This window comes from Medicago sativa, chromosome 1 (assembly GCF_051527215.1).
Source record: "Medicago sativa cultivar Bolivia chromosome 1, Bolivia_mono, whole genome shotgun sequence".
Lineage (NCBI taxonomy): Eukaryota > Viridiplantae > Streptophyta > Magnoliopsida > Fabales > Fabaceae > Medicago > Medicago sativa.
Genome location: NC_140749.1, coordinates 94,168,661 through 94,193,460, shown reverse-complemented (window position 1 = coordinate 94,193,460; position 24,800 = coordinate 94,168,661). Strand labels below are relative to the sequence as shown.

At 37.7% G+C, this 24,800-nt stretch overlaps 1 long non-coding RNA gene across 1 annotated transcript; it reads right to left on the bottom strand.

Moving 5' to 3' along the window:
- Positions 1 to 19,331: 19,331 nt before the first annotated feature.
- Positions 19,332 to 20,925, bottom strand: LOC146959401 (uncharacterized). The gene is made up of 3 exons (XR_015024946.1): positions 20,601 to 20,925; positions 19,730 to 19,951; positions 19,332 to 19,654 (listed from the first exon to the last, which is right to left on the bottom strand). It is a non-coding gene; the product is annotated as an uncharacterized LOC146959401 (long non-coding RNA).
- Between the last annotated feature and the right edge of the window lie 3,875 nt (positions 20,926 to 24,800).

The window sequence follows — 24,800 nt, the reverse complement described above, 5'->3', positions numbered from 1 at the left end:
TTTTCTGTTTTCATATTCACTTGATTACGTTGCGTTGTGCAGTGCTACTAAGGTATTTTGTTGTTTATGCGAGGTAAACAGAGCTCAGACGACCTAGAGTACGATCCGGAAATTGAAAGGACTGCTAGAGCACTTCGGAAAGCTGTCCGGTCGCAAAGGTTAGCTCAGTCCGTTCCACCGGGTGTTCGAGAACAAATACCGGAGCCACTCTCAACTGAATCTGAAACAATCTCTTCTCCTAAATCTGCAACTATGGAAGGAGAAGGAGTTGTACCACCGAGACCTAAGCTAGGAGACTACGGGTTAGCCACTCATCGCGGTCAACTGACCCACACTTTTCAACCAGCTAACCCCGTAGCTTTCGACATCAAGACAACTGTCCTCAACGGTTTGAGGGACAAGCAATTCGATGGGACTGAAGCTATGAGTCCTCATGAACACTTGAGCCGCTTTGCTGAAACCTGCGAGTTTTGTGTGCAACCAGCCACCGTGACTGAAGCACAAAAGAAGCTAAGGCTATTTCCTTTCACCTTGACGGGAAGAGCAAAAGATTGGTTGCTAACAATACCAAACGGGACTGTCCAAACATGGGAAGAGTTAGAGCTGAAGTTCTTGGAGAAATATTTCCCTATGTCTAAATATTGGGAAAAGAAGATGGAGATCTCTAACTTCAAGCAAGGAGAAGGCGAATCATTGTATGATGCTTGGGAGCGATTCAATTTGCTTCTTAAGAGGTGCCCTAATCATGAGTTCACTGAGAAACAATACCTCCAAATCTTCACCGAGGGGGTAACACCAAACACTAGAATGTTCTTAGATGCTTCCGCGAGAGGTAGTCTCAAAAGTAAAACTGATCATGAAGTTCAAGCTCTAATTGAAAACATGGCTGGAAATGAGTATCGTGATCAAGCTAAAAAGAAAGAAAGAGGAGTGTTTGGGGTGAGTGAACAAACTGCTATCCTTGCTAACCAAGCAGCTATGAACAAACAAATCGAAACTCTAACTAAAGAGTTTCAAGGCTTCACTTTGGCTCATAAGCAACAACAAGTGGCTGCAATCAAATGTGACTTATGTGGTGAAGAACATCCCAACGGTGAATGTGTTCCGGAAGGATCAAGTGAAGAAGCTAACTTCATGGGAGGATATCAAAGGCAGAATCAATACTACAATTCAGGCATTAATAAGCATCCAAATCTAAGCTACTCAAATAACAATGCTTTGAACTCTCAGATGCTCACTCCTCCTCAACAACAACAAAGGAAGCCATCAGCTCTTGAGGAAACTATGATGAATTTCATGAAGATGACTCAAGGCAACTTTGAAGAGATGAAGAAGAGTCAAGAAGCTGAAAGAAAGAACAATGAAGCTTCTAGGAAGATGCTTGAAACTCAACTGGGGCAATTGGCTAAGCAGTTGGCTGAACAAAACAAAGGCGGATTCTCAGGTAACACTAAAGATAACCCTAAGAATGAGTCTTGTAATGCTATTGAATTGAGGAGCAAAAAGGTTTTGACACCTTTAGTTCCAAAAGCTCCAAAGAAGGTTGATGAAGTAGTTGAGGTGGAGGAGAATGATGTAGTTAAAAAAAATGATGAGGGTATAGTTGAAAAAGAAAATGATCATGGAGTAGTTGAAAACGAAAGGAAGAAAAAAATAGAGGGAGAAAAAAGTGAGAAGTTAATTGATGAAGATTCAATCTTGAGGAAGTCGAAGAGTCAAATTTTGAAAGATGGAGACAAACCACAGGTTATTCCATCATATGTGAAGCTTCCATACCCTCACCTTTCGAAGAAGAAAGAAAAGGATGAAGGCCAATTCAAGAAGTTCATGCAACTTTTCTCACAACTTCAGGTGAATATTCCTTTCGGCGAAGCTCTCGATCAAATGCCGTTATATGCTAAGTTCATGAAAGACTTGTTGACTAAACGAAGGAAGCCTAAGGATGATGAAAATATTGCACTTTCTGAAAATTGTAGTGCTATTCTTCAAAAGAAGCTGCCACCTAAGCTGAAGGATCCTGGTGCATTTACTATCCCTTGTTCAATTGGACCGGTAGACATTGGAAGAGCTTTATGTGACTTGGGAGCAAGTATAAATCTGATGCCACTTTCAATGATGAAGAAGCTTAAGTGTGGGGAACCAAAACCAACAAGAATGACCATTACTTTAGCTGATCGGTCAATCTCTTATCCTTTCGGTATACTTGAAGATGTGCTAGTCAAGGTTAATGACTTGGTGTTCCCAGCAGATTTTGTGGTCCTAGATATGGCTGAAGATGAAAACATGCCACTCATTCTAGGAAGACCTTTCCTTGCAACTGGTCGTGCTTTGATTGATGTTGAACGTGGAGAGCTAATGTTGAGGTTCCATAAGGAGCAGGTAGTCTTCAATATCTCTGAGGCAATGAAGCACCAAGATGAGAATCCCAAGTGTTACCGGATTGACGTTGTGGAAGAAACAGTCGAAGATAAATCCCTTGAATCTCAACCTATTCAATCTACGGAGGTGGAAAGTGTGGAATCTATAGACAGACAAGAAGTGATTGAAGATGTTGGAATGATAGAGGGTGTTAAGCAACTGGAAGTAAGCAAAGAACAGATGCAACAACAATCATCAGGAGACATCCGTGACAACAAGTATGGGGGATTGACAACTGGTAACAATGAAATAAAGACTACTACCACTGGTCCAGGTGGTAAATTGGCTTATAAGAGGATTCCCTATGGGCTGTGTAATGCGCCGGCAACCTTTCAAAGGTGTATGCTTTCCATCTTCTCTGATATGATAGAGAAGAACATTGAGGTATTTATGGACGACTTTTCTGTTTTTGGTAAGTCTTTTGATCAATGCTTGTTCCATTTAAATGCTGTACTTAAAAGATGCACCGAAACTAACCTTGTTTTGAATTGGGAAAAATGTCACTTTATGGTAACTGAAGGTATAGTTTTGGGACATAAAATTGAAGGTGAGAAAAACACAAGAAGGGGGGTTGAATTGTGTTTTAGAAAAATTCTTCGTTTCTCCTAAAAACTGAACACACTGATCAGAAGCTAAGCGAGACAGCTTCTGAAGTGATAATCAGAATCTAAATGCAGCGGAATAAAACAGAGAGAGAGAAGAAGAACGACACAAAGCAATTATACTGGTTCCTTCCACAATCCGGAAGTAGTCCAGTCCCCCTTGCACTTCCAAGGAGATTTCACTATGAGTAATATCTGATTACAAATGCTCAAGCACACAAGCAAGAGACTTCCAATGCTCAAGCACACAAGCAAGAGACTTCCTTTGCTCAAGAACACAATCAAGAGACTTCCTGCTCAAGCACAACTGCAAGAGACTTCCTAACTAAACAAAATTACACAGAAAATTGTTTAAGGTTGAACACTTGATATACAATCAGAGGTGCTCACAATACAAATCAGATACAGACTCAATGGACTTAAGAATTTCTAAGATATGACTTTGAGACACAGAAATTCTAAGTGAATGCAGAACAATTTCAGCAGAGGTTTGGTACTTGTGAAAATCTTGTGAGTCTTTCGTTTAGCGTTCTTGCATTACCAATTCTCTAGGTCTTCACTCCTTTATATAGAGGTGTGAAAGAGACGTTGTGAAATTGCCAGCACACCAAAGAGTCGTTGTTGAAGCTTGATCTTTCACCAATGATCTTTTGCCTGATTTGGTTGTTGTCCTATGAAGAACCAATTTGAAATCCATTCCTTATCCAAAGGAACATCTATGCAGGCGAGACCGTATTCTGGAGCTGTTTTCTTGTCTTGAAGCGTGGACACAAAACAGAGTAGTGGAGAACGTGGTTGTACAATTCGTACAAAGTACAATGTCAACGCTTTCGTCCAAATTGCAAGCACAAGCCTTCAAACACCTTTGAAATGACCGTTGCAAAACTCCACTAATCCTTTGTTTGTGTTTTCGAATCCAATAGACAGCTTTTGCATTGATAATTCTTCAATTCTTGAATCTTTTGCAAATCCAGTTGAGATTCAGCTTCTGGTGAAATAGCTTCTGATGAGGCAGCTTCTGATGATGTGACTTCTGCAGCTTCTGATGACGCAGCTTCTGATGATGTGGCTTCTGGACCTCTTGTCTTCAGAAGCACTATTCTTCAGGAGCAGCTTACTTCAAGAGCGCTATTTCTTCAGGAGCAGCTTGACTTCAGGAGCGCTTTGCCTTCAGAATCATCTAAGCTTCATTTCCTTTTGCTCTTTATTTGCTCATTCAGAACCAATGATGATGTAACTTTATAATTATGGTCCTGTACACTTGAACAAATATTAGCTAGTCCAATTTACAATTTTTAATACCTTGTTATCATCAAAACTCTTTAAGGTTCATTGTTAAACACATTTTGTTCCAACAATCTCCCCCTTTTTGATGATGACAAACAAAAGTATTTAAAATTGATCAATTGTTGTTAATCTAATTAACAAGTTGACTTTGGGGTTCTGAGGTTTGTAAGCTCAGAATCTGAGGTTTGTAAGCTCAAACTCCCCCTGAGTCTGATAGTCTTTAAGGTGAGGTTTGTAAGCTCCCCCTAAGTTCTATCCAGGTTAATTAAATTCATTTTTCGCGCAATAATATTATCAGAGCTTAAAAACAAAATAGAATCATTGAAGGAATTAACTTATAGATAAGAAGAATGGTTCAATTAACTTTACTTGAATTTTGATACTCCTTCGTTCGTTCATAGCTTATACCAATAAGGTAAAAAAAATGATAGAAGTTTTTCAAAAATTTCAAATGCCATTAATGGGGCTCAGAGCCTTTAAATACTTGTCACATATACTCCCCCTTTTGTCATTATCAAAAAAAATTGAAATAAATTTAAGCAAAAAAGACAAAAAGATATGAGAAAAACTCAAACATGAGAGAGTATAATAGGAATTGAACTAAATAAATCAGAGCAAAAAAAAATATGAACATGTATATTCAATTGTCAGAAGTAGCTAAATAGTCAGAATTAGTAAGCATTCAGAAGCAAGAGAATTAAGACAAGATGGTTTCAGAAGCAAGGACTAAGAAAATAAAACAAACAACAAACAAAAAGTAAAACACAAGGGTGTGCAACTAAGGGTTGGTTTGTTGTTGTTTCTTCATCTCCTCCATTTCTTCAATCTTCTTCTGCAACAGTTCTTCAAGTTGTTGTTGCCTCTTTCCTTAGCTTTTTGCTGCTGCTGTGCCATCTGTTTCTTCAGAAGCTTACACAACCTGGCTTCTCTGGTCAAGTAGTCCGTTTCTGAGAAGAAAGGCTGGTTTGCCAGGAGCAGTGTAGAACTTCTTACTCTGAGACTCTGATTCACATGCTCCATTAGCCTTCTGACTGATGCTTGCTTGACTCTGATGCATTTAGCCTTGATCTCTTCGATAAGCTCAGCTGCCCGGTTCTGAAGAGATGCCCAGGAGTCTTCATATGCACTTGAGAGATCAATTGTCCTTCTTTGATCCACCAGATTATGCATCTGACTCAGAATTGTCAGAAGCTCAGAATTAATATATCCAGATTCCAGGATGTTTGAGGGTGGTTGTTCAAGGATTTCAAGATCAGAATCACTGATTTCCAAATCTTGAACAGGGTTAGGAACTGGAATGGTAAAGTGTGTTTGTGTGTTTGAAGATGAAGGCTGGTCAGAGGCAATGTGAGTGGTAGAGGTTGAGGCTTGAACATTGACTAGAGAGATGTCAACATCCATGGGAGTTGGTTCTGGGGAGTGTTCAGGTAAAGGTTGAAATTCAGTTTCAGTTTGTGGTTGTTGTGGTGAAGATGATGTTTGAGTGTTGAGTTGGGGGTCAATGGTAGCTGTTGGTGATTGTGGGGGTGTTGTGGGTTTATGTGGTTCAGGTGTTTGTTGATGGGGGTTTTCTGAAACAACATTTTCAGAAGCAGCTGCTTCTGGAGTTGTTTCAGAGGCCTTTTCTGAGGTAAATTTGTCTATGGGTAACTCACCTGAGTAGTGGAGAGCAAGATTGTCTAAGACAGAAGTGTCTTCTAATGGTTCAGGTGCTGATGGTGAAGAGGGTGAAATGGGGATAGAGGTGACTGGAATCTGGATTACCTGATCTGCAGGGCCAGCTTCAGAAGTGATCTTCTGTGGACCAGCAGATTGAGGAACTGCTTCTGAAGTTCCCTCTTCTGGAGCATTTTCAAAAACGAGCATCATATCGTCTTCCTCATTGTCTTCAGAAGGCTTACCAGCAATGGCTCTTACTTCAGCCAATTTCTCTTTGAAGTACCTATCACAATCTTCCATACCCAAGGCCTTGAGCTTTTCATCTCTTTGATGAGTGTATTGTGCTTTTAGATCCTTTTTGTCTGAAATAAGTTCAGAAGCACGTTCATCTGCCATCCTTTTCCTTATTGGAGTCATCTCAACCATAGGACTCACAAGTTGAAGGGGAGCCTTCTTCTTCTTCAGCTTGGGATCAGCCTCTTCTTTCTCCATTTCTTCAAGAGCTTCCTCCAGCTGCTCTTGAGTGATTACCAAGTCTGCCTTACCTTTTCTTCTCTTCTGTGGAATAGAAGCAGCACCAACCTTCTGCATCTTTCCTTTTTCCTTGATAGAAACAGGTTTAGCAGCTTCTGACTCAGTACTAGTTCTGGCCTTCTTTCCTTTAGTAGGAGCAGCATCAGATTCAGAACTAGTTCTGGCCCTTTTCCCTTTAGGTGCATCAGAAACAGCAGCTTCTGACACAGCAACTGCTTTGGCCTTCTTGCCTTTCCCTTTAGCAAGAGCAGCTTCCTCCTGAGACCTCGCATCTTCCTCCAAGACGTACTCAGCTACTGATTGAACTAGGAAATCAGAGTCACTTTCCTTAAAGATGGGAGGAAAGTCCCTGATTATCTCAGTTTCAGCAGTTGTCATCTCTAACCACTTTTCATCTTTAGGGGCTTCTTTGATGAACTTCATAGAGCATAAGCTCCTGCTACTGATAGTCCTTTCAGCAGTAGAGACTTCGAAACATCTATCAGAAGCACTCCTTGTCCTTTTTAAGAACTCCAGCACCCTTCCTTGATAAAAGATTTCAGACAGCAATCTTCCATAGGGTACTTGTTTTCTTCCTCTGATAGTGCTTTCATTTATGGCCCAGCAGAGATGATCCATTACATATCTTGGGAAGTTTATCTTTTCCAGAATAGCCATGAAGTAAATTGCTAGCTTCTGTTGATTGTTGGGTTGGTCAGAACCTCCTGCTCTTTGAAAGAAGCAATCATTACTGAATTTCACCAACATCCTGTTGTGAATCTCCATTTCAGAAGGCTTTGCATCTTTCTTCCCACCCAAAAGAGTGTTGTAGTAACCTTGTAGCAGGACATCTTCCTTCCTGACTATTTCTTGGAATCTTCCCTCTGCATCCATCCTACAAGCTTTAGCTATAACGTCCTCAGTGATGGTTATAGGAATGCCCATCACTTCAGACCTTATTTCTAAGCTATCAAATGATGTAGGATTCATATCCATGACCATTTTCCCTTTCTTTGACCCAGCTTGTTTGCTTACGACTTTTGCAGGCTTTTCATTGTACACTTCAACCTTTAACCAAAAGTCCTTGACCAAGTTCACATATGTTGGCCCATTTAGCATCTTGAAATACTCAGACAGCATCTGAGTCTCTATCAATCCTTCCATGTTTACTTCATACTTCTTGAGTGAAGCAAAATCCACCGGTGACTCTACTTGAACTATTAAGGATTCCCATGGAATATCCATAGTCTTCTCTTTGTAGATGGACCCAGATTCTGATACGCTTTGCTTGTTTGATGTAGATTCTGAAACTTTTGAGCTTGATGATGCCATTTGATGAATGACGAAGATTTGAAGAAGATGAAGATTTTAGGGTTCTAAGGTTGAGAGAATGCGCTTACTTCGCAAGAGGTTTGAGAGCAAATGTGTTTGTTGTGAGTGAGTAGTGTGTGAATTGACAAAGTGTTAAAAGTAAAACGATTGCAATTCAAAAGAGACAAACAAACATAACATTAATGACAAAATTGGGGGCGCGTGAAAAGTACTTTCAAAGCTATTAAATCATCATTGCCCTTTTAGTTATACACCAACACATACAGGCCACGTAAGAAGTTCACAGAGTAACTACTAAGTTAGTGGGCCAGAAGTTACTTTTTAAAAGGTAACTTCCAACGTTTCCACTAATTCAACTATTCAGAAGCAACAAATCCAGCTTCTGGACTTCAGATGCTGACGTCATCATCAGAAGCGAGTTTTCCTCAGAACCTCAATAAAGAGCTTCTGATGGACTACCGCTTCTGAACTAACTTCAGAACCTAAAATCCTATTCAGGAGCAAGCAAGCATTTAATCAGATACAAAGTGCATGTTCAAATTTTTCTTTATAAAGTCAAATCTTTCAACAGTTAAAGGCTTAGTAAATATATCAGCCCATTGATTTTCAGTATCAATGAATTGTATTTCTAAAATTCCTTTTTGAACATAATCTCTGATAAAATGGTGTTTGATTTCAATGTGCTTCGCTCTTGAATGCAAAATTGGATTTTTAGACAAACAAATAGCAGCAGTATTATCACAATAAATGGGAATACTGTTAGCAGTTATCTGATAATCTTCCAACTGATGTTTCATCCAAAGTAGTTGTGTACAACAACTTGCAGCTGAAATGTATTCTGCTTCTGCTGTAGACATAGCAATAGTTGTTTGTCTTTTGCTAGCCCAGGATATAAGATTATCACCCAGAAATTGACAATTGCCACTGGTTGACTTTCTTTCAATCCTATCACCAGCATAATCAGCATCACAGAATCCAATTAGCTTATAATCTAAGGATTTCCTATAAAGGAGTCCAAGATTAGTTGTTCCTTTCAAATACCAGAAGATTCTCTTGACAGCAGTCATATGAGATTCTCTAGGATCTGATTGGAATCTTGCACACAAGCATACACTGAATAAAATATCTGGCCTAGATGCAGTGAGGTATAACAAAGAACCAATCATACCTCTATACAGCTTCTGATCTACTTTAGCTCCTTCATCTTCTTTGCTCAGATTGCACGTAGGATGCATTGGAGTGTTCATCACTTTACAATCTTCAAGTTTGAACTTCTTCAGAAGCTCCTTTGTGTACTTTGATTGATGAACATAGACTCCATCCTTGCATTGATTGATTTGAATGCCCAGGAAGAACTTCAGCTCTCCCATCATGCTCATTTCAAATTCATCCTGCATTAACTCCGAAAATTCCTTGCAAAGAGATGCATTAGTAGAACCAAATATTATATCATCAACATATATTTGCACAACAAGAATATCTTTCTCAAGGGTCCTTCTGAAGAGTGTAGTGTCAACCTGTCCTCTTTTAAAATCATTTTTGATTAAGAAATTACTTAGTCTATCATACCAAGCTCTGGGAGCTTGTTTCAAGCCATATAGTGATTTCTTCAGTTTAAAAACATGGTCAGGATATTTAATATCCTCAAATCCAGGAGGTTGCTTGACATACACTTCTTCTTCTATGACACCATTTAGAAATGCACTCTTGACATCCATTTGATATAATATTATGCCATGATTAACTGCAAAGGAAAGAAGTAACCTGATTGCTTCCAATCTTGCAACTGGAGCAAACGTTTCAGTGTAATCAATGCCTTCTTGTTGACTATACCCTTGTGCAACAAGCCTGGCTTTGTTTCTTGTTACTTCACCTTGCTCATTCAGCTTGTTTCTGAATACCCATTTTGTTCCAATAATGTTCTTGTGCTGAGGTTTGGGTACCAGATCCCACACATCATTTCTTTGAAATTGATTCAACTCTTCTTGCATAGCTAGGATCCATCCATCATCTGAAAGTGCTTCATCAACTGTTGTAGGTTCAATCATTGAGATTAGTCCAATCATTGACTCCTCTTGTCTGAAATGTGATCTTGTTCTTCTTGGACTATCTTTGTTTCCAATGATTAGCTCCTCAGGATGTGAAGACTTGTGTTTGAATGTGTTTCTGGGAGGATCTGCTTGATGTGAGCCATCTTGTGCTTCATCAGAAGCAGTTTCATCTTGCGCTTCTGATGTGGGTTCAGCTTCTGGACTATCTTCAGACTCAGCTATCTGATCAGGTTCTGGAGTAGCCTCAGGAACCTGTATCTCTGCAAAACTTTCACCTTGCTTTGAAGTTTTATCTTCAAGCTCCTTGTCATCAAATTTAACATGCATAGATTCTTCAACACAAAGTGTTTCTGAATTATACACTCTGTATGCCTTTGACCTTTCAGAGTAACCTAAGAAGATTCCTCTTTGGGCCTTGGCATCAAATTTCTTTAGGTAGAGCTTGTTGTTCAGAATGTAACATGTACATCCAAATTGATGAAAGTAAGAGATATTGGGTTTTCTTCCTTTAAAGAGTTCATATGCTGTTTTCTCCAAAATAGGTCTAATATAGATCCTGTTTTGAACATAGCATGCTGTATTCACTGCTTCTGCCAAAAAATGTTTTGGTAAATTGTTTTCATGAATCATGGTTCTGGCCATTTCTTGTAAAGTTCTATTCTTTCTCTCTACAACCCCATTTTGTTGTGGTGTTCTAGGAGAAGAGAACTCATGGAAAATTCCATGTTTTTCACAAAAAGCTTCAAATGGCTCATTTTCAAATTCTCCACCATGATCACTTCTGACTTTCAAAATTTTTGATTCTTTTTCAGATTGAATTTGAGTGCAGAAGCTACTGAATACATCACACGCAACATCTTTACTCTTTATGAATTTCACCCAAGTCCATCTGCTGTAATCATCAACAATGACTAATCCATATCTACTTCCATATAAGGATGCAGTACTTACTGGTCCAAATAAATCAATATGGAGTAATTCTAAAGGTCTTGAGGTTGAAACAATGTCTTTGGTTTTAAAAGATGATTTCACAATTTTCCCTCTCTGACATGCACCACAGAGTGCATCTGAATGATAGTCAATGTCCGGTAGCCCTTTCACAAGTTGTAACTTACTAAGCTTAGAGATTAACCTCCAGTTAGCATGTCCCAACCTTCTGTGCCACATCCATTTCTTATCATTTACTGATAGTAGGCAAACCACCTTCTGATCAGCCAGTTCAGAAAAATTGATTTTATAGACATTGTCAACTCTCTTTCCCTTGAACACAATGGATTTGTCTTCCTTGTTGATTACTGTACAGTTGGGTTTTTCAAAAAGCACATCATAACCATTATCACAAAATTGACTAATGCTCAAAAGGTTATGTTCAAGACCATCTACCAACCATACATTATTAATTGAGGTAGAGGAATTACCAATAGTTCCTGTACCTATGATCCTGCCTGACTGGTTGCCTCCAAATTTCACATTTCCTCCCTCTTTCATTGTTAGGCTGAGGAACATGGACTTGTCTCCTGTCATGTGTCTTGAGCAACCGCTGTCTAGGTACCATGATCTTTGCTTTGGTACTGCTCTTAGACATACCTGCATCATTGACATTTTTAGATTTAGGTACCCATTGTTCTATGGGTCCTGGAAGGTTAGTACTTAAGGCTTTACTCTTCACTTCTTGTACCTTGTGCTGTGAGTTGGGTTGCTTCTGATTAACCATCACCTTAGGTTTTGGTACTTCAGAAGCAGTAACTATCTTCTTCTGAAACTTAGACTTCAGAACCCCAGATTTTGGTTTCACCAGACTCTGAGGAATAGGTTCTGATCTTTTCAGGATCCTGACCTTTGAAGTCTTGGAATCAGATTTGATCATAGCCTTTGACTTAGAGTTCTTTGGCGTTGAAGTAATCTTAGCCTTAGGACTAGAAGCTTCAGGTTCTGATTGAACAACAGTTTCCAACTCAGCCCCTTCTGGTACAAAGAATGTTTTCAGACCTTCCTTGATGCATTCACAACAAGATTTTAGATTGGTTTTCTCAAGTTTCACTTCTGGAAAACCAATTCCTCTGCCATTGTTCTTGTAAATGCTATAAATCATAGAAGCTACTCTGCTTCTGTCAATGCCAGATATAATAAAATCTTCAAGAGCAATTTCATGGTTACTTAAAGGTTTTTCATTACACTTTTCTTGTAGCTTCTGACATAAGAACCTGAGCTGATCTTCATATGTTTTACACATGAAGTCAAAGCCCCTAAGTCCTTGTTCAGAAGCTTTCAGATCCAATAGAGTTGATTTTTGCTGTTGTACCAAATCAGCATATTTTTCTTTTAAATCCTTCAACTCATTGGTTCTTACTTCAAAATGTGTAAGAAGTTCTTTAAGTGACTCAACAAGTTCATCTCTGGGAATTTTGGAATATACCTCGTTTTCATCTTCTGAGTCTGAATTTGATCCAGCTTCTGAAGTTGCTGTTGCTACCAACCCAACAGCTACCTTTGCATCTTCATCAGCTTCCTCTTTATCAGAACCAGATTCACTACCCAAATCATCCCATGTTGCCATTAAACTCTGCTTAATCTGCTTCTTGAGTTTGCTTGGTTTGAATGTAGACCTCTTTGACTTGTCCTTTGACTTTTCTCTTTGAAGATCAGGGCATTCAGCAATGAAGTGTCCAGGCTTCTTACAGTTGAAGCATCCCTTCTGATCTTCTTTCTTTGAGCTTCTGGAGTTACCCCTTCTGGAGAGAAACTTTCTGTTCTTCTTGGCCAGATATTGAAGTCTGTTTGAGAGCATGGCCATTTCAGCAGCATCTGGTTCAGAATCTGAACTTGACTGTTCTTCCTCTTCAGATTCAACCACTTTGAGAGCTTTTGATGACTTGCCTTTGGATGGAAGAGCTATTGATTTACTCTTCTTAGTAGACTCATGTTCATTAAGACTTAACTCATGAACTTTGAGAGAACTAACAAGATCTTCGACACTTAAAGTGTTTAAATCTTTAGCTTCCTCAATGGCAGTCACTTTTGGTCTCCATCTGGCAGGTAAGCTTCTGAGTATCTTGCTTACATGATCAGAAGCAACATAGCTCTTCTTTAGAATCTGTAGCCCAGAAACTAAGGTTTGAAACCTTGAGTACATCTCCTCAATAGTTTCATCATCCTTCATCTTGAATAACTCATACTGATGTACAAGCAGGAGAGCCTTTGCTTCTTTGACCTTCTTGCTCCCTTCATAATTTGAACAGAGAGAAGCAAACATAGCTTTAGCAGTGGATTTGTCACTCATCTTCATGTATTCTGCTTTGGGTATGGCAGTGACAAGAGCTCCTCTGATAATATGATGCTTCTTGTAAAGTTTCCTCAGTTCTGGAGTATGTTTCTTTCTATCCACAGCAGCTCCTTCTTCATCAAGGACTAAATCACCAACACCATCTTCCAGAATATCCCATAATTCTTCATCCAGGCTCATGATGTAACTGTAAAAGTTGGTCTTCCACCAAGAGAACTTTTCAGCATCTCCATTGAACTTTGGAACTTTTCCAACACTGGTTTTCTTACTATCACTATAATCATGTGAGACATGTTTATAGCTAGTATCACTAGAACCAGTAGGAGGAGGAGTAGACATGTTTTTCTCAGATCTTTGACTGTTGCACGGTTAAGTGTTACACAACAGACCAAGGCTCTAGATACCAATTGAAGGTGAGAAAAACACAAGAAGGGGGGTTGAATTGTGTTTTAGAAAAATTCTTCGTTTCTCCTAAAAACTGAACACACTGATCAGAAGCTAAGCGAGACAGCTTCTGAAGTGACAATCAGAATCTAAATGCAGCGGAATAAAACAGAGAGAGAGAAGAAGAACGACACAAAGCAATTATACTGGTTCCTTCCACAATCCGGAAGTAGTCCAGTCCCCCTTGCACTTCCAAGGAGATTTCACTATGAGTAATATCTGATTACAAATGCTCAAGCACACAAGCAAGAGACTTCCAATGCTCAAGCACACAAGCAAGAGACTTCCTTTGCTCAAGAACACAATCAAGAGACTTCCTGCTCAAGCACAACTGCAAGAGACTTCCTAACTAAACAAAATTACACAGAAAATTGTTTAAGGTTGAACACTTGATATACAATCAGAGGTGCTCACAATACAAACCAGATACAGACTCAATGGACTTAAGAATTTCTAAGATATGACTTTGAGACACAGAAATTCTAAGTGAATGCAGAACAATTTCAGCAGAGGTTTGGTACTTGTGAAAATCTTGTGAGTCTTTCGTTCAGCGTTCTTGCATTACCAATTCTCTAGGTCTTCACTCCTTTATATAGAGGTGTGAAAGAGACGTTGTGAAATTGCCAGCACACCAAAGAGTCGTTGTTGAAGCTTGATCTTTCACCAATGATCTTTTGCCTGATTTGGTTGTTGTCCTATGAAGAACCAATTTGAAATCCATTCCTTATCCAAAGGAACATCTATGCAGGCGAGACCGTATTCTGGAGCTGTTTTCTTGTCTTGAAGCGTGGACACAAAACAGAGTAGTGGAGAACGTGGTTGTACAATTCGTACAAAGTACAATGTCAACGCTTTCGTCCAAATTGCAAGCACAAGCCTTCAAACACCTTTGAAATGACCGTTGCAAAACTCCACTAATCCTTTGTTTGTGTTTTCGAATCCAATAGACAGCTTTTGCATTGATAATTCTTCAATTCTTGAATCTTTTGCAAATCCAGTTGAGATTCAGCTTCTGGTGAAATAGCTTCTGATGAGGCAGCTTCTGATGATGCAGCTTCTGATGATGTGACTTCTGCAGCTTCTGATGACGCAGCTTCTGATGATGTGGCTTCTGGACCTCTTGTCTTCAGAAGCACTATTCTTCAGGAGCAGCTTACTTCAAGAGCGCTATTTCTTCAGGAGCAGCTTGACTTCAGGAGCGCTTTGCCTTCAGAATCATCTAAGCTTCATTTCCTTTTGCTCTTTATTTGCTCATTCAGAACCAATGATGATGTAACTTTATAATTATGGTCCTGTACACTTGAACAAATATTAGCTAGTCCAATTTACAATTTTTAATACCTTGTTATCATCAAAACTCTTTAAGGTTCATTGTTAAACACATTTTGTTCCAACAAAAATAAGTGCTAAAGGCATTGAGGTGGACCAAGCCAAGATAGAGGTTATAGAGAAACTTCCTCCACCCGTCAACGTTAAAGGAGTGAGGAGTTTCTTGGGGCATGCCGGTTTCTATCGGCGGTTCATAAAAGACTTTTCTAAAATTTCCAAACCCCTCTGTAACCTCTTGATCAAGGAAAACGAGTTTAATTTTGATTCTGAATGTCTAAATGTTTTTTCTTTGATTAAAAACAAGTTGGTAACTGCACCAATAATCATTGCACCCGATTGGGATTTACCTTTTGAACTTATGTGTGATGCAAGTGATTATGCTGTTGGTGCAGTCCTAGGCCAACGCAAGAACAAATTTTTTCATGCAATTTACTATGCAAGCAAGGTTTTAAATGAAAATCAAGTTAACTATTCCACAACTGAAAAGGAATTGCTTGCGGTAATCTTTGCATTGGAAAAATTTCGTTCTTATCTAATAGGCTCCAAAGTCATCGTTTTTACAGATCATGCAGCTCTCAAATATCTCTTAACTAAAGGGGATTCAAAGCCTCGACTGTTGAGGTGGATCCTATTATTGCAAGAATTTGATCTTGAAATTCGTGACAAGAAGGGAGTCGAGAACGTGGTAGCTGACCACCTCTCAAGGCTGGAAAATGATGAGGTAACAAAGAAGGAGAAGGCCATCAAGGCCGAGTTCCCTGATGAACAGCTGTTTGCTATTGGAGAAAGACCTTGGTTTGCAGACATGGCAAACTTTAAGGCCGGCAACATAGTTCCTGATGATCTGACCTACCCTCAGAGGAAAAAGTTCTTCAAAGATGCAAACCACTACTTGTGGGATGACCCATATCTGTTTAAGGTAGGTACTGACGGTTTGATTAGACGTTGTGTTGCAGGTGAGGAAGCACATAGTATCATGTGGCACTGTCATAGCTCAGCTTATGGAGGCCACCACAGTGGAGAAAGAACAGCTGCAAAAATTTTGCAAAGTGGATTCTGGTGGCCCACCCTTTTCAAAGATTGCCACGACTTTGTCACAAGATGTGACAGATGCCAAAGGACAGGTAACATATCAAAGAGAAATGAAATGCCCCTAAAAGGAATCATTGAAGTTGAACCATTTGATTGTTGGGGTATTGATTTTATGGGACCATTCCCTTCCTCTTACTCTTATCTCCATATTCTAGTCTGTGTTGATTATGTCACAAAGTGTGTTGAAGCGATACCATGTGTTGCTAATGATGCCAAAACAGTTGTCAACTTCCTTCAAAAGAATATTTTCACTAGGTTTGGAACCCCTAGAGTATTGATCAGTGATGGGGGGAAGCATTTTTGCAATAATTTTCTTGAAAATGTGCTCAAAAAGTATAACATTAAGCACAAAGTTGCAACTCCCTATCACCCACAAACTAGTGGTCAAGCAGAGGTTTCAAACCGACAGCTAAAACAGATTCTGGAGAAGACAGTTGCGTCAAATAGGAAAGATTGGTCTAGGAAATTAGATGACGCACTGTGGGCATATAGGACAGCCTTTAAGACCCATCTTGGGTTCTCACCCTATCAGTTAGTATATGGGAAGGCATGTCATCTTCCAGTCGAGCTAGAACACAAAGCTTATTGGGCCATTAAGGCCTTAAATTTTGATCAAGTAGCCGCTGGTAAGAAAAGAATTTTGAAACTTAATGAACTTGAGGAGATGAGGCTTAGAGCGTATGAAAATGCGCTCATCTATAAAGCCAGGACAAAAAGGTATCATGACAAAAACTTAGTGCCTAGGGATATTAACTGTGGACAACTAGTTTTGTTGTATAATTCCAGGTTGAAGCTGTTTCCTGGGAAGCTCAAGTCAAAATGGTCTGGACCATTCTTGGTCAAAAGTGTGTCACCATACGGAGCTGTTGAACTAGTGACACCTGAAGGAGATCGAAGTTTCAAAGTAAATGGACAAAGATTTAAACCATACCTAGGTGGCGACCTACCAAAAGGAAGGGTGGCACTCATTCTGAAGGACCTCTGAGAATCCTTAGCAGTCAAGCTAGTGACGATAAAGAAGCGCTGGGTGGGAGGCAACCCACTACATTTATTTTGTTTTCTATTTATTTTCTTTATTTTCCTTTTAATGTCAAAGTCCATTGAACTTATTTCCCTATTGTAATTGCTCCTGCACTTGTTTTATTAATGAATTTGTTTTGTTTCATGTGACCTATTCCAGTTTAGTAACAGTTGTTTGATGAAACGGTATTCCAAAAGTTCTAAAGGAGGGGTGACTTGATTCAAAGGCGAAGTGTACGGCGTTGCTAGGTAGTCACATACTCCCAGAAATCTCAGCCATAAGGTTCATTGCCAAATTTGTTTTTCAATTTACTTATATTTAGATTAGTTTTCCATGCAACTACATTTCTAGAACTTGCATTGTTTCTCTATTATTGATTGGTCTTTGTCAATTACACACTGAGGCAAAAGTGTTTGGTCCTGTGAGCCTTTTTGAAGCCTACCCTGTTTTAAATTGTTAAATTTATCCTTTCTTAACCAATTTTGAGCCGGTAGGATTAGAACTTTTTGTTCGGTGACAAACTACATTACAAGCCTAGAGACTTTTAGGACTTGTCCCTTAATGTATTTTCTGAGTTAAGGCATTGTAGAATGTTGATAAAGATTAAGTTTGGGGTTGCTATTGGAATTTGCAACCAACTAAGTTTGGGGTGGGGGTACTAGAGAATAATAGAACAAAAGAATGAACTTTATCATGAAAAATCATGAAAAATACACACAAAAATGGTGTATCAAAAAAAAAATGAATGATGAAAAGAAAGGGATAAAACATTGAAAATCCGAGTAACTTCTAACTCGATTGTCCCTAAATGTTAAAAATGTTCTCTAGTACCTTTGCATTGATTGTATTTCCACAAGGTGAATGATTGAAGGATTGAATTTTGTGTTTTAACTTCCGTAGGAATGCCTAACTCAAATTTTGTGTAGCCTACTTATCCAAATATATCCCACCTTTCACCTAAGCCCCGTTATAACCCTAAAGACCTCAAAAGTGTGTAATGATATTGACTTTGATTGATGTTTAGAAACTTTTCAAGCGTATGGTAATATGTAGACCTGCATGTCGACTGGTAGAACCCTGTTTCAATTTGATGCGAGGAGTTGTGAATTGGTGGATGCGAACAAGTCAAACTAGCTCATCTTTAGCTAGAAGGAGAATGAACTTTTGGGTACTATCGTTTTGTCAGGTAACTGTTATTTTACTGTCATTTGTCACTGTTGCAAGCAAATTCCTTGAGGACAAGGAATGGTTTAAGTTTGGGGTTGTGATGACATGCTGTCATTACGTAATTTTTAGGACTTATTGTGACATTTTGATAGAGTTCTCATGCAATTTATACTGTTCTGGAGTGCAAAAAGCTTAAATATTGAAGTCTGTTCGAAGGAAATCGCGCCACGCCAATTTCAAGCCGTGCTGCGATTTTTGAAGCAAAATTACATCCTCCCTGTTTGAGGGAAATCGCGGCACGCCAATTAACAAGGCGCGGCGCGATTTTGATGGGTCAGGCCCATGACTTCTATAAATACTGCACTAATCCTGAAGAACAAGGGTTACGATTTTGGAGAACGAAAGTGCGATTTTAACACCCAGAAGGCTGCAGCGGAGAGGATTTCATCATCTCTAACCCAGTTTATGTATGTTTTAATTCTTTCATTGATTATGCTATTTGTAAACTCAATTATGAGTAGCTAAATCTCTTAGAGATTAGATCCGAGATGAATCTTTGTAACCCTAATTGACACATGTTGCTGTGAAACTCTATTTTGTTTATGAATTCAATTCTAGTTTATTCAATTCAATTGTTCTTAATGCTTTTTATATCTTGATCACATATAACTTGATTTCGTGAGAATGAATGACCACTGACCATGGCTTTCAACTTAGACCTAATTGAATTGTTCTAATAAACAGGGTTAGTCTAGGAATAGATAATCGTTTATTAGTGATAATAGGTTAACGTTCGGTAAAACCTTCAAGAACTATTAGACCACCTAAGGAATTAGGGGCTGTAGTTTAAGAAGAGTGTCCTAACTCAAGGGATTGATTAGGGCTATTTTGTTAATCATCGTAAATTAGAAAAGGATTCATAACAAATAGGTGCAGTAGACCAATTAGGGGAACTTAGAGGATTCGACGGATCTGATCTCATCTTTCTCTCCATATTTTCTTAATCAAATCTATTCTTTTTTATTTGATTTCTCAAAATCAAACCAAATCTACTGCCTAGTGGCAAAACAAAATACGCTTTTATACATCCTAATTATATAACGCAATTGAATTATTGAAGTTAAAAACAGTCCTCGTGGGAACGATATTTTTACTACTTCGATAGTTATTGGTACACTTGCCAAACGTCTATCAGTAACCTCATCCAAGAAAGGACCGTATGCTTCCTCAACTTCTCCAACTAAATCAAAAAGTTATCTTCAACATGGTTCTGAGACCTATTTCGAAAATAGTTAGATTAGTTTCAATTAACAAGCAAAGTAGGTAGCATTAATGACACTAGGGAGATTCAAATCACCATACATATTCGCTGAACCAATTAGGAAATGATGTGGAGATTTCTTTATCAACTTCTGAGTCGGCTACACCAAGATCTTGAAGCATATCCGTATATATTCTACATTAAAATCACACGTTTAGAGATATTATATTTTTTCAAAGATATTGGTAAATGAAAGAAGTGTACACTTACGACAAAAATGGCTCAACTTCTGGACAATTTAGAAGAACATAGAGATGTGCAACTTTCATTTCTTTGTCTTGTAGGTAGTAGGTTGTACATTTCCCAGAAGGACGCCCAGGATAATTAAAGATAGACAAAGGTTGTCTGATTGAACAACTTTCGCCTTCATCATCATTCTGTGGCACTCTTGTCCTTTTTTCCAATAGCTCAGTAGTGGATACAAGAAACCAACTTAGGGGGAATTAAAAGACGGGTCAGTAATTGTTTAATTGTCTCAAAAATTTGAAGATCATGATCTCTTCTCCAACCAAAATGCAAATATACAATTCAGACTTAATGACTCTGGATGTTTCAAAAGGGGCAATTCGAAGTTTTTTTTTTTGATTAATCTCATATGTAGTTTATAAGACTCAGGAAGGTATAAAGAACACAATATTGTAAAATTCTAAACTATCTCTTTCACAAGAATTTATCAAGATAAAAGCCAAACTGAATTTACACGACTACAACATTTTTCTATATTAAAAATGAGTTATTTTTCATATTTAAACATGGAGAAATAATTTAGAGTTTCTTTCAAAAGTGTGCCTAAGAACTCTCTGTTCAAAATCAGAATTATAATCCATGGAAACAATTTCTAGGATAATAATTGACACAAATAAATATCAAATGCGGATTTGGAAGAGTAATGAAAGTTAGGGTTCATAAAATTGGGGCTTTTTGCTTCACGATTACAAATTGAGTAAGATGGTGAAATTAGACCACATAATAGCTCAATCCATCTCTAAATAAGAGGTTTTCAACTTAAATAAGGAGAAATAAAGTTTGGTCTACAACAACAAAATAGAGAAATTAAGTTATTAAGTGATAGATGGTTTACCATGAACAAAGAGACACAACGGTGAAACAAACTCCGACGCGGTAGTTGTGAGTGAGGAGCTACAAAATTTACAGAAAAGGGGTGAAGGTGAAATTGTTCAATCCACAAAACTATTTGGTTCAATTGAAAGCTTGAGTGATGAGGAGTTCAAAAATGGTCTTAGCTCTCTGATTGGTACTCGTGGCGGCTGGAAAAGCTGTGGGAAAGGTGGCGGTCATGGTTTTATTGATTGGAGAAGATGTAGTCTCAGACTTGTAAGATGAGGGAATGAGAACGTGTTGTTCTAGATAGAAGAAGGCAAGTGGTAGACAAATTAAGATTAGGTGTGGTTACAAGTGACCAAAATAAAATTAAGAGAAAGAAAAATAAAATTGTGTGGCTCACAATTAAAACTGGACACGTGGAATGAGAAAGATGGAAAGGGGAAAATTTTGATTCTACTAAGTTAGTGTGTAAACTAATGGTTGAGATCCCAATTGAGTAAACAAAATTAAATAAAATATCTTTAAAGAACTAAAAAGGAAAGTTTTAGAACCAAAATACTTGTCGAGATACTCTACTAAAAGTTAGAATTCAAAGAGAATGATCTTAAAATCAAATTAAATATAAGGGTCCTGCTAACCGGTGCTCCAGGGGCACTGGTTAAGCATACCATAAAAGGAAATTATTACCATAAAAGGAAACTGTTTTTGACTTTATTATAAATTAATTACACATTTTCAATGCATTAACTACTATATAATTTCATTTTTCATATCCTTAACCGGTGCCCGGGGGCACCGGTTAGCATTTCCCTAAATATAAAACTAAACTAAATAAAATAAATCACAGCTCAATATTATTTCTACAACAACTTAAAATGTCATAATTTATTTCTTTACTATCAAATTACAACAGTAATTAACTAAGTGGAAAATATAAGCACATAAACACATTTATAATCATAAATAAAACATATGTAAATATAATATAAATATTGGGATGTTACAATAATAATTTGAGAAAATGACAATTGAATGCAATCATTCTGAAATTTTGTACATACAGTGTACTTTCGTATAAACAACTTTAAAGAAAACGTTGAAGAATCTCAAAGTATCATCTAATGAACTCAACAATATAAATCCAATTAATAAACCTTAAAAATAATCAAAATACACATGAAAAAAAAGTGAGATTTTAGAAACTTTCTCACCAATTTTTTTTCTCATGTGTAAACCCAATTTTATTAACAAAAAAAACCCCAATTTTTTTCACAACACTAATTTAGGAATTGTGTTTCACAACTCCAATTTACATGCCCGTATTTTCTAATTTATAAACTGGGGGAAGTGAAAAAAAATTCAACTTACAAACTTCACATAAGAAATTAAGCAACAAAAAACATGAAGAAATAAAAAGTTGAAATTGATAAACATTAAATTACCTAAGATTTTTTTACAATCAATCTCCAATTGGTATTTGGTTTGTCTTTGTAACCTGAAATTGGAATTAGAGTTTGGAATTGGGAATAAGATAAATTGATGGAAGTAAGCTGTTGGTAATTGAGGAGAAGGATGAAATGGGGCTGTTGGTAATAAGATGAATTGATGGAGGTGAGTTGTTGGAAGGAAGGATCGATGGAGGTGATATGGAAGTGAGAATTGTGAAAGAGCAAAGGGAAGAAAAAGAACGTGAATGTAAAAGAGTGGTGAAAGTGAAGTGTGAATAAGGAGATAACCTTTGTTATTGTTATTCTTATTATTATTATAATATATATTCATATTATTATTTATTTTTTTTGAAGCAATTGTTTATCTTATTATATTATATTATATTCTTAAAGAAAAAGAGCAAACCAAAATTCTGGCCGCGGGCTCCTTTATGAAAAGTGGGCGGGCAATGAAATAATTTGGTGGAAAAATTAAAACTTTCAATTTCAGAGACGGAATTCAGAGACGGAAATAGTCAGAGACGGAAACTTTCCGTCTCTACCAGAAGTTTGACTATTTCAATAACTACTTGACCATTTAGAGACGGGCACAGAGACGGAATACATTAGATACGGAAATAAATCGTCTCTAATTTTCGTCTCTGAATTACTTTTAATAGGATGAATCATAAATCTAGCGATGTCGAGACGGATTTAGAGACGGAAATATTTTGAGACAGAAATTTCCGTCTCTAAATCCGTCACAAAAACATTAATTATAATTTCCGTCTCTAAATGCTTTTTTTCGTCTCCAGTTCCGTGTCCATTAGAGACAAAAACAATTCCGTCTCTAAATTCCGTCGGTATTTCAGCTTTTTCTATGGTAAAGTGACTTAACCAATTTACACACTTGATTAGGTTTGGAAGGAGTAATACCTTGAGGAACAAGCATGTAAACATCTTCCTGCAAGTCTCCATGAAGAAAAGCATTGTTGACATCTAATTGATGAATGTGCCAGTGATTGATTAATGCCAAAGCAATGACAGTTCTAACAGTTGTTAATTTGGCAACAGGAGAATATGTGTCAAAATAGTCCAAACCTTTTATTTGATTATAACCTTTAGCAACCAAACGTGCTTTGTACCTTTCTATAGAGCCATCTGCATGATACTTGATTTTGTAGATCCATTTACAACCAATAGGCTTCACATTTGGTGGTAAATCAACCAGTTTCCATGTCCCAGTATTCTCAATAGCAGTCAGTTCAGTTTGCATAGCTTGATTCCAACAACTGAATTTGCTTGCCTCAGCATATGTGGTAGGTTCAGTATGGGAGTCAAGGGATAAAGTATAAGCACAATGAGAAGGTGACAAATTTGAAAAAGACATGTAATGTTGAATAGGATATGAAACATTATTAATATGTGATGCTGAAGAATGATCAAGACTACATACATAGTCTTGTAAATGAGGTGGTGGATTGACATTTCTAGATGACCTTCTCAGAGCAGGAGGTGATGGGAGGGATGGTGGAGAAGGAGTGTCATCATGAGGAGAAGGATCAATGTCAATAAAGGTGGGTGTAGGTCGTGATAAGGATGGGTTACTTGCAGTGGAAGCATCTGATGGGAAATAATCCCAATCAGTGGTGACAGAAGAGGAAGAAGGAGGGTAAGGTAGAATATGTTCATGGAAACTGACATGTCTAGAGATATGAATCTCTCTAGTGTGAATATCTAATAGGACAAAGCCCTTAAAACCAACAGAGTAACCTAGAAACACAGATTTTCTGGCTCTAGCATCTAGTTTTGTTCTATGAGATTGAAGGGAAGTAAAGTAACATAATGAGCCAAAAACCTTGAAGGAATCAATATCAGGAACTTTATTGTGATGTAACTGATAAGGAGAATGGTTGTTTAGAGTTGGAGAAGTGACTCTGTTGATGATAAAGGTTGCATGTAGGAGAGCATAAGACCAATAGGAAGCATGTAACTTTGACTGATAAAGGAGGGCTCTACCTACATTGAGTATGTGTTGGTGCTTCCTTTCAACTCTACCATTTTGTTGAGGGGTCTCAACACATGATTTGTGATGAAAAATACCTTTAGAGGCATAAAATGAATTTAAGAGAAACTCAGGACCATTGTTACTTCTAATGGTTTTAGGAGTAATATGATATTGGTTTTCTATAAGAGTGATGAAGTTTTTGACATGTTGGGATACTTCAGACTTGTGTTTTAACAAAACAATCCAGACAAATCTACTATAGTCATCAAGAATGGTGAGAAAATATCTGTGATTATGTACAGAAGGAATGGATAAAGGGCCCCAAATATCAAAGTGCAACATTTCAAATTTACTTGAAGCAACAGACAAACTATTGGAAAATGGTAATTGTTTTTGTTTAGCAAAATGACATATATCACAAGTGGCTTTGTGATCAAAGGTTAATGAAGGATAAAGAGAAACCATGTGAGACAATCTTTTATGGGAAACATGCCCCAATCTGAAATGCCATAAAGCAGAATGAGGAATGGTAAAGGTTTTATTGGTGAAAATGTGATTAACAGAAATACTATTATGTAAAGGAAAGGCATTGGAATCTAAAACTAATCTATAAAGACCAGCAAAAGGTTCACCCAAACCAATCATCCTCTTGGAATGAAGATCCTGTAACAAACACTTATTGTCATGAAAAATAGCACAACAATTGAGAGATGAACAAAGCTTAGAAATTGAAATAAGATTGAAATTGAATGAAGGTGAAAAGAGAACATCAACAAGATAA